Source organism: Pristiophorus japonicus, chromosome 20 (genome assembly GCF_044704955.1).
Source record: "Pristiophorus japonicus isolate sPriJap1 chromosome 20, sPriJap1.hap1, whole genome shotgun sequence".
Taxonomy (NCBI): domain Eukaryota; kingdom Metazoa; phylum Chordata; class Chondrichthyes; family Pristiophoridae; genus Pristiophorus; species Pristiophorus japonicus.
Window position 1 is genome coordinate 23,986,901 of NC_091996.1, and position 13,584 is coordinate 24,000,484.

The 13,584-nt window shown below is 49.7% G+C and overlaps 1 protein-coding gene across 5 annotated transcripts in view; it reads right to left on the reverse strand.

The window, feature by feature from the left end:
* LOC139232442 (ras-specific guanine nucleotide-releasing factor RalGPS1-like) overlaps window positions 1-13,584 on the reverse strand; it is a 1,066,646-nt gene that overhangs the window by 73,104 nt on the left and 979,958 nt on the right. The gene's annotated exons all lie outside the window — the stretch shown is intronic.

Here is a 13,584-nt window from a genome sequence, read left to right on the forward strand (position 1 = left end):
TAGACAATTACAGACACATGCTGGATGGCAGCCAGCGAAGAGAGACTACACCTGGGGGTAAAACAAACACATGTGGAAAGAATTGATTAATTATCAGCACATTTAAGCACGGTGACTCATTCCAACTGCTCGCTGGATGCACTCAAGCTGTCCACCATGGGGACCCAATAAAACACACTCGAACCCAATAAAGACAGCTTCTGATCGCTTACCTTGTGACACCAGTGAAGACCAGTTACTGTCGAATTTTCTTTGTGGAGTATTGGCCAGGGTGCTGGAGGTGCTTTCCACCCTCTAATTCGAGACGGGGAATTTATTTTTTAAACATGTCCAGTAGCTTGTGATATATTGGCCTGCAGTTTCTGCTCAATTGCGCTGTTTTTGTGGAACAATTTCCCCGATATCGGCGTAACTGCCACAAAAGATCGGGGGATTTTAAGCTCAAATTGCTGATCTTCTCCACCCGCCTCGGGGTACAAACGTAGGTCCCCTGCAGTCAGAATCAGGGGAAGTCATAAGGGGAGCAAAGAAATGGCAGACCAATTGAACAAGTACTTTGGTTCGGTATTCACTAAGGAGGACACCAACAACCTTCCGGATATAAAAGGGGTCAGAGGGTCTAGTAAGGAGGAGGAACTGAGGGAAATGCTTATTAGTCGGGAAATTGTGTTGGGGAAATTGATGGGATTGAAGGCCGATAAATCCCCAGGGCCTGATGGACTACATCCCAGAGTACTTAAGGAGATGGTCTTGGAAATAGCGGATGCATTGACAGTCATTTTCCAACATTCCATTGACTCTGGATCATTTCCTATGGAGTGGAGGGTAGCCAATGTAACCCCACTTTTTAAAAAAAGGGAGAGAGAAAACAGGGAATTATAGACCGGTCAGCCTGACCTCAGTAGTGGGTAAAATGATGGAATCAATTATTAAGGATGTCATAGCAGCGCATTTGGAAAGAGGTGACATGATAGGTCCAAATCAGCATGGATTTGTGAAAGGGAAATCCTGCTTGACAAATCTTCTGGAATTTTTTGAGGATGTTTCCAGTAAAGTGGACAAGGGAGAACCAGTTGATGTGGTATATTTGGACTTTCAAAAGGCTTTCGACAAGGTCCCACACAAGAGATTAATGTGCAAAGTTAAAGCACATGGGATGGGGGTAGTGTGCTGACGTGGATTGAGAACTGGTTGTCAGACAGGAAGCAAAGAGTAGGAGTAAATGTGTACTTTTCAGAATGGCAGGCAGTGACTAGTGGGGTGCCGCAAGGTTCTGTGCTGGGGCCCCAGCTGTTTACATTGTACATTAATGATTTAGACGAGGGGATTAAATGTAGTATCTCCAAATTTGCGGATGACACTAAGTTGGGTGGCAGTGTGAGCTGCGAGGAGGATGCTATGAGGCTGCAGATTGACTTGGATAGGTTAGGTGAGTGGGCAAATGCATGGCAGATGAAGTATAATGTGGATAAATGTGAGGTTATCCACTTTGGTGGTAAAAACAGAGAGACAGACTATTATCTGAATGGTGACAGATTAGGAAAAGGAGAGGTGCAACAAGACCTGGGTGTCATGGTACATCAGTCATTGAAGGTTGGCATGCAGGTACAGCAGGTGGTTAAGAAAGCAAATGGCATTTTGGTCTTCATAACGAGGGGATTTGAGTACAGGGGCAGGGAGGTGTTGCTACAGTTGTACAGGGCCTTGGTGAGGCCACACCTGGAGTATTGTGTACAGTTTTGGTCTCCTAACTTGAGGAAGGACATTCTTGCTATTGAGGGAGTGCAGTGAAGGTTCACCAGACTGATTCCCGGGATGGCGGGACTGACCTATCAAGAAAGACTGGATTAACTGGGCTTGTATTCACTGGAGTTCAGAAGAATGAGAGGGGACCTCAAAGAAACGTTTAAAATTCTGACGGGTTTAGACAGGTTGGATGCAGGAAGAATGTTCACAATGTTAGGGAAGTCCAGAACCAGGGGTCACAGTCTAAGGATAAGGGGTAAGCCATTTCGGACCGAGCTGAGGAGAAACGTCTTCACCCAGAGAGTGGTGAACCTGTGGAATTCTCTACCACAGAAAGTAGTTGAGGCCAATTCACTAAATATATTCAAAAGGGAGTTAGATGAAGTCCTTACTACTAGGGGGATCAAGGGGTATGGCGAGAAAGAAGAAAGGGGGTACTGAAGTTGCATGTTCAGCCATGAACTCATTGAATGGCGGTGCAGGCTAGAAGGGCCGAATGGCCTACTCCTGCACCTATTTTCTATGTTTCTAAGCTTATCCCTTGCGTTCGTGCTCAAAACATTGCGCCAGAAGCAGGCTCCGCCCACAAAAGTGGTCATGCCCCCCCCCCCCCCCCAGGGTGAATTAATCACCTGGGAATTTCCGCTAATTGCGATCGTTTGCGGGCCTTCAAGGAGGCTCCAAAAATTAATGCTGGAACCTTTGGGCGCAAGAACACTATTAGATACGTTTTGCAAGCTTTTGAATAATTTTATTTTGAAAATTCGCCAAGGAACTCACTACTGTACCCCAATCTAACTAGAAAATAGTTTTGTATTTTTTTTTTTAAATGCCATCGTCAGTACTCAGGTTCTCCACAGGTGGTGGATTGTTAATGTGATTTAAAATGCTTTTTTTTTTTGCGTGAAAAACCCATTTTCAGCTGTGTTAATTAAACTGCACCAAGGTACCACGATTAAATATATCAAGGAATATTTTTAAATATTTTTTTACCACAAACCCAATGAGGCTGTATTTCCATTTGCTGCACTAGTTATCCAAGGTCCTCTCTACTGATGTCGGCACTGAGTGGGGTTCCCAGCTCTGGCTGAATGCATTCTGTGAGCTTTGATCACATGACCTGTCGCCTCCAACTGCCCCGCCCCCACGCTCCACCCATTGGTCGCCCAACAAGCACACCCTCGCAGTGCACCAATTGGAAAGCAGAATCACTCTTCATTACCCAATTGGATGATTCTTGACTTGTCAGTCAAACAGCCATTTTTCCCATCAATATTTTTATGGCTAACAAACGCAAGTGTGCAAAGAAAATGGAACAAAAAAACCCCTCAATTTTGTTTAATGCCCCTGCAATGTTTCTCCCGGGTTTCGCTCGTATCAGTGCCCTGGAGATTAATATTCAATTCCTGCAGAATCCAGGCCAATCCTGGTGGGTTTATCCCTGCAGGGATATGGAGATTGGACAGGAAAGTAGAATTGTGATAAAAGATGAGCCGTGATCTTATTGAATGGCAGAGCAGGCTCGAAGGGCTGAATGGCCTACCCCTGCTCCTATTTTGTCCTTATGAGCAGCGATTAGTGTTGGCTATTTCCCCCCCCACCCCACCCCACCATGGACTCATGCCCACTGTGTAAGTGAGTCGAGGCAACACACACCATTTCACAGGGGTCCTGCACAGCAGAGTGGGCTTGATTTTAACTGGGCTCTGCCTGGCAGAAACCAGCGGCTTGGAGGGCCAGTTCGACTCGAGCGGGGAGACTTACACACTCCTTTCCTGCCTTGATCTGGCCCCTCCGCTGCTGCCGGGGTCCTCTTTAAGGATGTGAATTGGGCACCGATTAAGTCATGGAGACACAATCTGCCATTTTAACCCGAGGCCTGAGCAGGGGGGGCAGTGGGGAGAGTAGTGGTGGCTTCCAGTCGAGGCCGAGACTGCCGGGAGCGGCAGCCGGGTCCAGAAGAGGCCCGTCGAGGTAGGGTTTGGGTCAGGAAGTGGGCCAGCAGCATGCTAATGAGGCCCGGCTGTTAAAATTAGCCGAGCCCTGTTCTGCCGCCGCTCGCTCTACCACGTTCCCGTCCGTCCGGGGGAGTTAAAATCAAGCGAGGTGCATTTCAAACTGGGGGTCAAGAGCTGAAAGGACAATCCTATGGGCAGGAGGGGGATGGGGAGACAGGTGAAAGGGGCAACAGAGGGGGCAGGAAGGGAGGACCAAGTGCAGAAGTGATCAGGCCATCACATCGAAAATGAGTATAGTTATACATTATAAAAAAAAACATTTCAATACTGCTAGAGTAGTAGATGAAACAGACAATAAGGATTACTCAGATGTCAATCAATATTCTCCCTCAAAAGCAGATGTGAAAGGGAGACTGTACAAGAACTGAGGATGAGTTTTGGCAGGAAATGTTACACGAAAGGAGAAGCTAATAATTTATGTAGCTAAAAAAAGTGAAAATGTAACTAGATCTGAATCCATCATGGCAGCCAGATTTGGAGCAGAGAGGTTTCTGGAGTGCTCGATGCTGCCACTCAGTGGCCAGATAGTGAAACCGCAGTCAGATCTGAAGCATTTAAGGTAATCTCGGTCACGGCCAATCACAATCAAGTAAACCACCACCCCCTCACCCCCCACCTCCCCCCGCCCCACTCCATTAAAAGTGTGATCTTGCGTGGACACAGGTAAATATGGAAAAAAAGTCAGACAAATGTTCTCATTGGAACTTTCCATGGAAACGCGAAAGGGCGTAGCATTTTCACTATTTGCCAGTAAATGTACAGCTGCGGATTAGTTGGGGATAATATCTATCACAATGAGATAGTATTGAATAAAGTTTGCACTTCCTAGTTCCACAATAATTCCGCCACCTGGACTTACCCCTCACAGCCCCCTCCCCACCTCACTTACCCCCCCCACACCACTTACCCCTCAGCCCACATACCCCTCATGGCCCCCCCCCATCCCACTTACCCTCACGGCCCCCTCCCTCACCCCACTTACCCCTCACGGTCCCCTCCCCCACCCCACTTACCCCTCACGGTCCCCTCCCCCACCCCACTTACCCCTCACGGCCCCCTCCCACACTCCACTTACCCCTCACGGCCCCCACCCCACTTACCCCTCACGGTCCACTCCCCCACCCCACTTACCCCTCGCGGCCTCCTCCCACACCCCACTTACCCCTCACGGCCCCCTCCCCCACCACACTTACCCCTCACAGCCCCCTCCCCCACCTTCCCCTCACGGTCCCCTTCCCAACCCCACTTACCCCTCATGGCCCCTCCCACCCCACTTACCCTCACGGCCCCCTCCCTCACCCCACTTACCCCTCACGGTCCCCTCCCCCACCCCACTTACCCCTCACGGTCCCCTCCCCCACCCCACTTACCCCTCACGGCCCCCTCCCACACTCCACTTACCCCTCACGGCCCCCACCCCACTTACCCCTCACGGTCCCCTCCCCCACCCCACTTACCCCTCGCGGCCTCCTCCCACACCCCACTTACCCCTCACGGCCCCTCCCACCCCACTTACCCTCACGGCCCCCTCCCTCACCCCACTTACCCCTCACGGTCCCCTCCCCCACCCCACTTACCCCTCACGGCCCCCTCCCACACTCCACTTACCCCTCACGGCCCCCACCCCACTTACCCCTCACGGTCCCCTCCCCCACCCCACTTACCCCTCGCGGCCTCCTCCCACACCCCACTTACCCCTCACGGCCCCCTTCTCCACCACACTTACCCCTCACAGCCCCCTCCCCCACCCCACTTTCCCCTCACGGTCCCCTTCCCAACCCCACTTACCCCTCACGGCCCCTCCCACCCCACTTACGCGTCACGGCCCCCTCCCCCACCCCACTTACCCCTCACGGTCTCCCCCCACCCCACCTCAGGAAATGCCCAAAGGCCGGCTCAGTATCAGAGCCAGTCGGCATTCATAACAACTTGTATTTATATAGCGCCTTTAATGCAATGAAATGTCCCAAGGCGCTTCACAGGAGTGTTATGAGACAAAAGCCATTCAGCCCGTTGAGCCCGTGCCAACTCTCAGCTATCCCACTCCCCCACCCTTTCCCCGTAGCCCTGCCAAATTTTTCCTTCAGATATTTATCCAACTCCCTTTTGAAAGATAAGATTGAGTCTGCCTCCACCACCCTTTCAGGCAGTGCATTCCAGATCTTAACCACTCGCTGCGTAAAAAAGTTTTTTCTTCCATCGCCTTTGGTTCTTTTGCCAATCACCTTAAATCTGTAACCTCTGGTACTCGACCCTTCTGCCGATGGGAACAGTTTCTCTCTATCTACTCCCTTCATGTTTTTGAATACCTCTTATCAAATCTCCTCTTAATCTTACACAAGAACATAAGAAATAGGAACAGGAGTAGGCCATACGGCCCCTCGAGCCTGCTCCGCCATTTAATAAGATCATGGCTGATCTGATCATGGACTCAGCTCCACTTCCCCACCCGTTCCCCATAACCCCTTATCCCCTTATCGTTTAAGAAACTATCTATTTCTGTCTTAAATTTATTCAATGTCCCAGCTTCCACAGCTCTCTGAGGCAGCGAATTCCACAGATTTACAACCCTCAGAGAAGAAATGTCTCCTCATCTCTGCCTTAAATGGGTGGCGCCTTAATCTAAGACAATGCCCTCTCGTTCTAGTCTCCCCCATCAGTGGAAACATCCTCTCTGCATCCACCTTGTCAAGCCCCCTCATAATCTTATACATTTGGATAAGATCACCTCTCATTCTTCTGAATTCCAATGAGTAGAGGCTGAACCTTCTCAACCTTTCCTCATAAGTCAACTCCTTCATCCCCAGAATCAGCCTAGTGAACCTTCTCTGAACTGCCTCCAAAGCAAGTATATCCTTTCGTAAATATGGAAACCAAAACTGCACGCAGTATTCCAGGTGTGGCCTCAACAATAACTTATACAGCTGTAGCAAGACTTCCCTGCTTTTATACTCCATCCCCTTTGCAATAAAGGCCAAGGTACCATTGCTCCAAGGAGAACAACCCCAGCTTCTCCAATCTGTCAACGTAACTGAAGTCCCTCATTCTTGGAATCATGCTCGTAAATCTTTTCTGCACCCTCTCTAAGGCCTTCACATCTTTCCTAAATTGAGGTGCCCAGAATTGGACCGAATCAGTGATTTATGCAGGTTCATCATAATTTCCACACTTTTATACTCTATACCTCTACTTATGAAGCCGAGGATCCCGTAAGCCTTTTTAACGGCTTTCTCAACCTGCCCTGCCACCTTCAACGATTTATGTACACATACTCCCAGGTCCCCTTTAGGATTGTACCTTTTAGTTTTCATGTCCTCTTCTCATTCTTTCTACCAAAATGAATCATTTCACACTTTTCTGCGTTAAACTTCATCTGCTACGTGTCCGCCCATTTCACCAGCCTGTCTATGGCTTCCTGAAGTCTATCACTCTCCTCTTCACTGTTCACTATACTTCCAAGTTTTGTGTCATCTGCAAATGTTGAAATTGTGCCCCGTACACCCACATACAAGTCATTAATATATAATCAAGAAAAGCAGTGGTCCGAGAACCGACCCCTGGGGAACACCACTGTATACCTTCCTCCAGTCCGAAAAACAACCGTTCACCACTACTCTCTGTTTCCTGTCACTGAGCCAATTGTGTATCCATGCTGCCACTGTCCCTTTTATTCCATGGGCTTCAACTTTGCTGGCAAGCCTATTATGTGGCACTTTGTCGAATGCCTTTTGGAAATCCATGTACACCACGTCAACCACATTACCCTCATCAACCCTCTCTGTTACCTCATCAAAAAACTCAATCAAGTTGGTTAAACACGATTTGCCTTTAACAAATCCGTGCTGGTTTTCCTTAATTAATCCACACTTGTCCAAGCGACTGTTAATTTTGTCCCTGATTATTGTTTCTAAAAGCTTCCCCAGTACCGAGGTTAAACTGACTGGCCTGCAGTTTCTGGGTTTATCTTTACAGCCTTTTTTGAACAAGGGTGTAACATTTGCAATTCTCCAGTCCTCTGGCACTACCCCTGTGTCTATGGAGGATTGGAAGATTATGGCCAGTACCGCCGCGATTTCCGCCCTCAATTCCCTCAGCATCTTAGGCTACATCCCATCCACTCCTGGTGATTTATCCACTTTAAGTACAGCCAGTCTTTCGAATACATCTTCTTTATCAACTTTTATCCTATCAAGTGTCTCCACTACCTCCTTCTTCACTACACAGCATCCTCTTCTTCGATGAAGACAGATGCAAAGTACTCAGTTAGTACCTCAGCCATATCCTCTGCCTCCATGCGTAGGTCTCCTGTTTGGTCCATAATCAGCCCCACTCTCCTCTTACCACCTATATGCTACCGCCTCCTGGGAAATTGCCCCGGAGGTTTGGGGGGGGGGGGGGGGGGGGGGCTCTTTCCCGGCAGTGTTGCGTCCCACGGGTAAAGTTATCGCCGTGCGGCGCCGACCCCTCACCGCCACACACCGTACCCCTTCTGCCCCACGGGGGAAATTGCCCCGCAGGCCACATCCGCTCCCAGGGCGGTATTTCAACGTCACCATCTTTATTGGTCAGCCGACTCTTGGGTCGGCCCAACCATGACGGCCCTAGCGTGGAATGGGCTGCTATCGCGCAGCCCAGCACTCCATCTTGGGTTGCCCGGTCCCGCACCTCCCTGGTGGCCCCGTGGTGGCCAGCAAAAGGCCATGCAGAGAGTGCACAGCGGCCCTCCCCGTTAATGGAAGGGGGGGGGGGAGGGGCGTTGTAGCGGGTCAGCTTCACGGCGCTGGCCTGCTCTGCTTCCTTTGAGGGGTGTACGGCCCAAGGTGGGACTTCCGGGCCGGGCGATAAAATTGGGGCGAGGTGCAATTTTTCCCCCTTTTACCCGAGATTGCTCCCTGTCCTTTTCCACAGCTAATCTAAACCTTATGATACTATGATCACTGTTCCCTAAATGTTCTCCGACTGACACTTGCTCCAGTTGACCTACCGCATTCCCCAGAACCAGATCCAGCAATGCCTCCTCCCTCATTGGGCTGGAAACATACTGATCAAGAAAGTTATTTCGTGCACACTTCAACAATGCTTCCCCCTCTCTGACTATTGCGATCCCAGTCTCTATTAGGGTTGTTGAAGTCCCCCATTATCACTACTCTATAGTTCTTGCATCTCTCTGTAATTTCTCTGAAAATTTGCTCCTCTATATCTTGCCCAATATTTGATAGTCTATAAAATACACCTTGTAGTGTAATAGCACCTCTATTATTTCTTAACTCTAGCCATTTAGATTCTGTCCTTGACCCCTCCAGGACAGTAACATTCTCCTTAACCAATACTGCTACACCACCTCCTATCTTTCCTTCCCTATCGTTCCTGAACACCTTATACCCAGGAATATTTAATACCCAATCTTGCCCTTTTTTTGAGCCAGGTCTCAGTTATTGCCACAACATCACATTCCCATATGGCTATTTGTGCCTGCAGCTCACTTACCTTGTTTACTACGCTTCGTGTGCTACTGTAAACCCATCTTAGATCACCCTGTATTCTCTCTTAGTTGGACCCCAACTAACACCTTACTATTTCTTACTTTAGTGCTCTCTGCCTCTCCCAATCCTTTGAGCACTTTATTTCTCCTTTCTAATCCTGGCGCTCATCCCCCTGCCAAATTAGTTTAAACTTTCCCCCAACAGCACTAGCAACCCCCCGCCCCACCCCCCCCCCCACCCCAAGCATATTGGTTCTGGCCCTGTTGAGCTGCACCTGCCCAGCCTGTACAGGTCCCACCTCCCCAGAACTGGTCCCAAATGCCCCAGGAATGTGAAGCCCTCCCTCCTGAACCATCTCTCCAGCCACACATTCATTTGCTCTATCCCCTTATTTCGATACTCACTCGCGCACGGGACTGAGAGTAATCCAGAGATTACTATCTTTGAGGTCCTGCTTTTTAATCTCTTTCCTAGCTCCCTGAAATCTGCCTGCAGGACCTCATCCCTCTTTCAACCTATATCGGTGGTACCAACATGAACCACGACCTCTGGCTGTTCACCCTCCCCCCTCAGAATGTTCTGCAGCCGCTCAGTGACATCCTTGACCCTGGCATCCTGGAGTCACGTCTGCAGCCGCAGAAACGCCTGTCTGCTCCCCATACTATCGAACCCCCTACCACTATTGCTCTTCCACTCATCTTCATGCCCCCCTGCCCCCCTCCCCGTGCAGCTGAGCCACCCGTGATGCTGCAGACTTGGCTGTACTCCCCAGAGGAACCATCGTCCCCCACCAGTACTCAGAACAGAATACTGGTTGGAGAGCGAGATTCACTCAGGGGACTCCTGCACTACCCCCCTGCCTGGTCCTCCTTTTCTGTCTGGCGGCCACCCATTCCCTCTCTGCCTCTGCGCATTCCTTATCTGCGGGGTGACCACCTCCTGAAACGTGTTATCCACGTAGCTCTCAGCGTTGCGGATGCATCGCAGTGACACCAGCTGCTGCTGCTCCAGTTCCGAAACCCGGAGCTTGAGCTCCCCCAGCCGATGACACTTCCTGCGCACGTGCTTGTCCGGGGCACGGGAAGCGTCATGGATTTCCCACAAGGCACAGGATGTGCACTCCACTGGACCGAGGTGCCCTGCCATGCCTATATTTGCGGGCACCACACGGGCCTTCCAGTGCAGTTTGCTGGGCAGCTCCTGTGGTGCCCGCAGCTTGCCGCTTCCACCCAAACGAGGCTTGCTGCTGAATTTGGCATCAACTGGCGTGTGGCGCTTTCGCCTCGCTGACTTTCTGCCCGCTTTGTGTCTTCTCCCATGTACGCTTGCTCTTGCTCTGTCCCCTTCCCTGGCTCGGTTCCGCTGTAATATCCTCTGGTTCTGGCCAAGGGGGCCGCACTTGAAGGGTTAACGTATCTGTTTTTCCACAGATGCTGCCTGACCTACCGAGTGCTGCCAGCATTTACTGTTTTTGTTCCAGATTTCCAGTTCAGCTCTGCCCGGTTTTTTTTCCCACTATGATTTGTAGTCCACTCCACATTTGCTTTTGGGGCGAAAATATTTTGAATCGTCTGACATATTCCCATTCAGCAAAGCAGGAATCCACTGCCAGAAAGTGTCAATTGCCAGATAGTTGGAATTAAGCAACGGCAGGACTGAACTGCACCAATCCCAGCTGCACTCGCTGGAAGGGTACGTCATTGTGAGGCACCTCAATATATTTGTTTTTCCACAGAGTTGTACCCAGTGTGGAACAGCTGTGGTTCCAATGAGACATGGCGGCCTGCTTCTCATATGCCCGCACTCCCAACGGTGTGGGGGTGAACAGATAGGGAAGTGAGCAGGCCAAGACTAACAGAGCAAACGACGAGGTATTTAGGGCCCAAGTGCTGACTGGCTGCTTCCAACTCCAACATTTAGGCTGGCACTCCAATGCAGAGCTGCACTGTCGGAGGTGCCGTCTTTCGGATGAGTCGTTAAACCGAGGCCCCGTCTGCTCTCTCAAGTGGACGTCAAAGATCCCATGACACTATTTCGAAGAGCAGGGGAGTTATTGCCCGGTGCCCTGGCCAATATTTATCCCTCATTCAACATATCAACAAAACTGATTATCTGGTCATTATCACATTGCTGTTTGTGGGAGCTTGCTGTGCGCAAATTGGCTGCCGCGTTTCCTACATTACAACAGTGACTACACTCCAAAAGTACTGCATTGGCTGTAGAGCGTTTTGAGATGTCCGGTGGTCGTGAAAGGCGCTATATAAATGTACGTCTTTCTTTAACATTATTACCCGCGCGTCCTATTTGGAACAAATGCAGACTCTCCCCTCCTTCACATGGCAAAGAGCAAATGTGCCCGAGTCCTGCACAACCTACTGAAGGAATCCAATTCTGTTAAAGCTCTTGCAGCTAGTTTATTCATTAACCGTGAGATCAGACCGATTTCTATTGGGGTTTTATAAATCCCACTGGATCGCTGCCCAAGTAGTTTCAGTCGAAAGTAAGAAGAACGCACTGAAAGGGAGAATAAAAAGCAAAATATTGGGAAATCTGCAGACCTGAAACGGTTAAACTTTCTGCATCCTCCTCCTACAACACTCTTTCCTCCCCCCCGCCCCCCCCCCCCCCCCCCCGAGACAAGATGCCTCGGGGTATGAATCATGAGAACTGATAGCTCAGCGAGGTGCATCAGTTTTTCCAAAACTCTTCCCTGACATTTGTTAATCTCATACTTTCAAATCGCAATCTCACAAAAATAACTGCAGGCATAGCTCAGGACATGTGCACCCGAGCTGTGATGCCAGTGTTATATTTCTGCGTAACTTTTGGTTTATAGGAGGCGGACAGCTGAAGGTTATTTTGCGGTGAATATCTACGCCTGGACAAGACTGGAAAGGGCCGAGGCTCCAATGGTCTGGGAGAGTAGATGATTTTACGGGACGTCCAGAGATGCTGACGAATGGGGCTTTATTTCCGAACTAGCAGCTCTTAAGCGCATGGGACCCAGTCAATTACCTATAAACCACCTCTGTCCAAGTTTAACAGCCACCTGATATTAAAGGTACTGGAAATCCAAAAGGCAAACTAGATATGACAATCATTTCAAACCAAATTTTTGCAAAGCAAGAATAACAAGAAACAAATGCTATCAATATCTTTAAAAATGAGTTTTCCAACAAAAAAAACTGCGCTGCCTTTGTACCTGCCGCAGTATTAGAATCTGCCGGCTGCTACGCTTAGCCAGAAATAAACAGCGACAATTGCACACCAGCAGAGAGTTGTGCCAAGGGATGAGTGGAGGGGAGGGTTATTCTTCTGAAGTTACAGCTGGTACAATCCTTCAACCAGCTCAGTTATGGCATCAACTTAAGAACATAGGAAATAGGAACAGGAGTAGGCCACACAACCTCTCGAGCCTGCTCCGCCATTCAGTAAGATCATGGCTGATCTTACTGAAGGTGGGCAGCGGAAACGTTACAAGGACACCCTCAAAGCCTCCCTGGTAAAGTGCGACATCACCACTGACACCTGGGAGACCCTGGCCGCAGACCACCCGAGCTGGAGAAAGTCCATCCGGGAGGGCAAGTCTCAACGCAAAGAGCGTGAAGAGGTCAGATGCAGGCAGCGGAAGGAGCGCGCGGCAAACCAGCTCCACCCACCCCATCCCTCGACGCGTGCCTGTCCCACCTGTGACAGGGTCTGTGGCTCTCGTATTGGACTGTTCAGCCACCAGTGAACTCACTTTGGGAGTGGAAGCAAGTCTTCCTCGATTCCGATGGACTAACTATGATGATGATGGGCTGATTTTCTACCTTAACTCCACTTTCCCAACCGACCCCCATACCCCTCGATTCCCTCAGTTCCCAAGAATCTATTGATCTCAGTCTTCAATATACTCAACAACTGAGCTTCCACTGCACTCTGAGGCAGAGAATTCCAAAGATTCGCCACCCTCTGAGTGAAGACATTCCTCCTCATCTCAGTCCTAAATGGCCGACCCCTTATCCTGAGACTGTGACCCCTGGTTCTAGACTCTGCAGCCACAGGAAAACAGCCTCTCAACATCTACCCTGTCAAGCCCCCTCAGAATTGTACACACTTGAATGAGATTAGCTCTCATTCTGCTAAACTCCAGAGAATATAGGCCCATTCCACTCAATCTTACTCAATCAGCACCGAACAGCCACCAGGGTCATGTTTACGAAACCGTGGTTGCTATAGTTACACCCACAATTGTACAAAATGTAGCAACAACTGAGCACAGATTAGTCATATCCGATGGCAGAAGAGTGCTTAATGGAAGAACCAGTTACATTATATTGTATAGCTATGCTTTG